This window comes from Lathyrus oleraceus, chromosome 2 (genome assembly GCF_024323335.1).
Source record: "Lathyrus oleraceus cultivar Zhongwan6 chromosome 2, CAAS_Psat_ZW6_1.0, whole genome shotgun sequence".
NCBI classification, from domain to species: domain Eukaryota; kingdom Viridiplantae; phylum Streptophyta; class Magnoliopsida; order Fabales; family Fabaceae; genus Lathyrus; species Lathyrus oleraceus.
The window spans coordinates 454,612,849-454,617,861 of record NC_066580.1 but is presented as its reverse complement, the minus strand read 5'-3'; the positions used below and the strand labels follow the sequence as shown (position 1 = coordinate 454,617,861).

At 30.8% G+C, this 5,013-nt stretch overlaps 1 long non-coding RNA gene across 1 annotated transcript; it reads right to left on the bottom strand.

The window, feature by feature from the left end:
- Positions 1 to 725: 725 nt before the first annotated feature.
- On the bottom strand, positions 726 to 2,215 carry LOC127121534 (uncharacterized). The gene is made up of 3 exons (XR_007803479.1): positions 2,026 to 2,215; positions 1,417 to 1,531; positions 726 to 947 (listed from the first exon to the last, which is right to left on the bottom strand). It is a non-coding gene; the product is annotated as an uncharacterized LOC127121534 (long non-coding RNA).
- Positions 2,216 to 5,013: the final 2,798 nt, after the last annotated feature.

The following is a 5,013-nucleotide window of genomic DNA, read 5'->3' as shown; positions in this document are numbered from 1 at the left end:
GCTTCTCTGTTGGTCCTAAGAAACCTTGATTCATGCCTCACAGTTGATTTTGGTCAACTATTGACTTTTTGGTCAACCAGTTGACCAAAGTCAATCATCCATCTAATTAGCCCATTTAACATTAATTGATCACATTTGGTTTGAGTTTACATCGAGATTCATTAACCATTGATTTTTATCTTTCTTTCCATTTTAATTGAAAATTCAAGCAACTTTAATTTAATCAAGTCGAGCATTTAAGATTACAAGTAATTTATTATTATTCAAGTCTATTGCAATTTATTTTTCCATAAGCATTTCTCAAATTATTTTAATTAGCTTTTTTTTAAACCATTCAAGTGTACTCCATAATTTCCATAATTTCAATCATTCATTAACATTATTAACATTTTTAAGTCACAATTTTCAACCATTCAAACCTTAATTTTCCAAAGGACATTCAATACCAATACAAACTTAATCCTTACAATCAAGTTTCCATTAAACCATTCATTAAACTTTCCATAATTCAAATGCATTCCATAATTTCCATAATTTCCATAATTACCATTCAAATGCATTCAAAGACCATGTTTTCCTCATTAAAACCTTTCATAACATTTCAACTTCCATTCAATGCTATTTACAAATTTTCCAAACTTACATTCATTCATTCAACTTCCATTCAATGCTATTTACAAAATTTCCAAACTTCCATTCATTCATTCCACTTCCATTCAATGCTATTTACAAAATTTCCAAACTTACATTCATTCATTCAACTTTCATTCAATGCTTTACAAATCTCCAATTTATATTCATGACATTTCCAAATTAACACTTCACAAATAAATACAACATCTACAACTCCTATTTCTACATATTTTGATATGCAAGCAAGATTCAACTCTTCAAGTTCAACATACAAGCCCAATTCGTTTCGTCCCACGAGCTCACAAGCCAATGCCCTGCAAAAATTAATAAATCAGTTAATCCCACCAACTTCAGAACCGATTGCAATCACCAATTTCACTAAATCTGCATTGTTCAACACCATATATCTAGCAATACAAAATCAAGCCTGCAATCAATTGATGAAACAAAGACAATTAGTTACCAGTTCACTTTAATACTCCTTGAACTTAATATTTCCAATTAACAAATCTAACAAATAGACTCAGTTGATACGTTCCGCACACAGTAAGCATCCTGCGCGGCCTAGAGACTTAACTCACCAAACAACAACAACGGTTTAACACTCTAAAACCTAACTCTCTTCACTAATTAACATTCAGTAAATGTCAATCTAACTGACTCAAGACAATGTGAAGCCATTCTAATTGTTCCTTAGGCATCGTCCCTAACTAACAAAGTTTTCTAACTACACAAAACTTTTCAGAATAAAGGTTCAAGACAGAAAGTACAAATCATTTGAACCTGTTTTTTTTTCTTCTTTTAAACAAAAGTAGACTCCACTAGAAACTATTTGAAGTTTGCATCTGTAAAATTCTTCAGCTTCAATCAAAACTCTTTCACGACTAATAATTACAACCTGCAGAAATTCACAACAGACCTTTAATTGGGAGCTCCACATTAAGCATATACGGGTGCACTACAGAAGATAAAATAACAAAACTAATTTTTGCTCATAACTAACGCTAACAGATTCCAACTAACTCTAACTGAAGGTTTTAACAGAAATTTAACAGCTAACAAATTCGCATAGTTGAGAGTTAACAGAGTGAAAGTTAACAGAGTTTCACTCTGTTAACTCTGGAACCCTATATAAAGCCTCCTCACTGCAAACTCGAGGCCATGATTCATAGTTGTTTCTTCCAAATTCATTCTGCAAATTTCCAGATTCGCATTCTCACATTGAAGCTCTGAAACAACCGGAGCTGAGCCCTCACCTCCTCTCAGAATCTCACACGTTCTCACGCAACATACGCATACACAACATCATCGTGACAACACATCCTGCAGGCTAAAGCAAAGAAGAAGAAGAATAATTAGAGAATCAAGCGTCAAAGGGTTCGAGAGCTTAACTGATCATAGGGCATTTGTGCCATCTTCATCTTCGACATCCTCAAGCTTGGCGTGAGCAATTCCTAGTTCCGAAGGTTGGTGCACTTCTTTGGAACTCTCATTTTCTTGTTACCAGTTGATAGAGTTGTTGTAGATAGGCATTAACCCCAAGATTAGGGAGTGAACCGAGCCATGGGAGAGATTTAGGGCCTGTTTGAAATGCATCTTAAAAACTCTTTTTTAGTTTTTGAAAATTTAAAATTTAAAAACTTGTTTGAATATAATGTTTTGCAAAAGTGTTTTTAAAAACTCTTTTCTATTTTTCAGTTTTTAAAAGTAAAAAAGTGAAACAGTTTAGTTGTGTTTTACTTCTCACTTTTTAGTTTTTAGTATTATAAAACTTGAAGAAAAAATATAAAAAATTTATAATTTTCATTAATAATATTAATGTGATTTTAAAAGATTAGATTATCAAATAAGTTTTTTCATTTTCATATTTTTAAAACAGTTTTTAAAAATTACTTTATCAAACAAATTTTTTTTTAATTTTCTTTTTAAAAATAGTTTTTTAAAATAGATTTGAAAAACAAATTTTAAGAACTAAAATTGAAAAGTGTTTCAAACAGGCCCTTAGTTTCTGTTTGATATGGTTTTGTAAAACTGTTTTTTAGTTTTTAAAAATTAAAAATTATAAAATTTGTTTGGTAGTCTAATTTTATAAAATTATTTCTCAAAATTATTTTCTATTTGTGAGTTTTTAAAACTAAAAATCTAAAATAGGTTTTAGAGGTTTTGATTTTTTGGTTTTTAGTTTTGGAAATTAGGAAGAGGACAAAACAAGAAAAAATGGTACTATATTCATCAATGGCAAATTTGTAACGATGTTCAACTTTTAAACAATTTTTAAAAATTAGATTACCAAACATGTTTTTTCCTCAAAACTTTTTTTTAAAACTTAATTTCCAAAATAATTTTTAAAAACTAAAAACTAAAACTCATTCAAACGGGCCCTTAATTTAGTGTTTCTTGTTCTAGAATTCTAAGTTTTTTCTTCGAGAAGTTTTAAGGTGTTTACGCTTTGAGGTTTGGACCGTTCCGCCGTTTTTTTTATTATAAATAGTTTTTTATTCTTGCCACGAATTGAGAAATCTAATAATTGTGGTATGGAAAAGAGAAATTACAAAGGATTTTACAAAATTGTCTTTCATTAATTATATTAAAAAGATAAATTGATATAGTTGAAAGGAGAGAGAATAACAAATATTTAAGGGTATTATAGAAAAAATAACATTAATGATTCATTGATATTATAAAACGACTTATATTCAGGAAAAAAAATATTTTTTCAAAAGACTTACTAATCTATAAGTTAGTAGGGAGGATTAACATGTTTAATATTCACTTAGTATATTAATTATTTGATTGTGATTAATGAGTTAAATTATTTTAATTAGTTAATTGTGAACTTAATTAATCAATTCTAATTAATAGAATAATCCTAATTGTGGTTAATCGATTAATAGAAATCTTTAGAAATTTAGGATTTAATTAATTGAACTTAGCCAAGTTTTTCGTCATATACTCATATTGTTTTTAATTAATTAATTAGTTTTAATTAATTTTAAATAATCCTGATTATATTTTTTAATTAGTCTATTTGGAAATAACCATTTTGTCCTTAAGGCTTATAATTCTGATTTTTAATACATGTCCCCTTAGTTTAGGGTCTTAATCAGATTTGTATAATCTTATTTAGTTGGTTATTTCAATAGGATATTATTGTACATAATTTAACTATTATTTCAATCCTACTGATTAGTGTTGACCAAAGGTCACTTTGGTCAACCAAATCCTTTGTAATTGTCTTGTAAACCTCAAGCATATTCAAGTGATCAAAAGATCATTGATCACTTGATGTGGCAAATTTATTGCGCTCAAGCTATTATGGATATGCTGAATCTCAGGAGCTCAACACCTCAAGGTTCAAATGCAAGATCAAGACTTCAAGTCAACATCAATCAAGCATAGCTAGCAAAGTGGACTACTTCTCAAGCACAACAAAAGTATCAATATTTGTCGATAATAATTCAGAGTGTGTGGCACGAGCCTTAAGAATAGAGAAAGAATGAGATTGGAGAATTCCATTAACTCATTTTGAATATCTTTGGGTACGGGACGTCTGACTTAGTTGCTCATCATATTCACCTCTATTCATAGACTTTAGCATAATTTAAATTACGTAATTGACAAATCTTTTTCTACAACAAGTAGCATTACATCAATAAGATCAACCCACAGGATCTCCTATCAGCAACTTGTCAATTTTGATTCGAGTTGCACGCTATTAGCCTTAAGAACAAAGAATGGATGAGAGTGAAGAATTTTATTAACTCATTCTGGATATCCTTGGGTACGGGACGCTTGACCTAGTTGCTCAAGGTATTCGCCTTTGTTCATAGACTTTAGTGCAATTTGAATCACACAATTGACAAGTCTTCTTCAAGCAAGCATATCAAGCATTCAACACTTCAATAGTGGAGCACTTTTGTTATTAGCACTGTGTGGTTGTATACCCTCTTTCAGTTTAATTCTTTGCCTTGTAAGGTGGTAAACCTTGGCAATTCAGTTCCTAGCCTTGAGAGGTGATAAACCTTGGCAATTCACTTGTTTCTTGCCTTGAGAGGTGGTGAACCTTGGCAATTCAATTTCTAGCCTTGAGAGGTGTTAAACCTTGGCAATTCAATTCCTTGCCTTGAGAGATGGTAAACCTTGGCAATTCAGTTCTTCGCCTTGAGAGGTGTTAAACCTTAGCAATTCAGTTCCTTGCCTTGAGAGGTAGTAAACCTTGGCAATTCAGTTCTTCACATTGAGAGGTGGTAAACTTTGGCAGTTTAGTTCCTTGCCATCAGCAATTATAAGCTCTGATAGTGATATCTTGCTTAGAAGGTTGTGAACCTTGGAACTCCTTTTTAGCCTTGAAGGATAGTGTACTCTGGCAGATCAATCTAT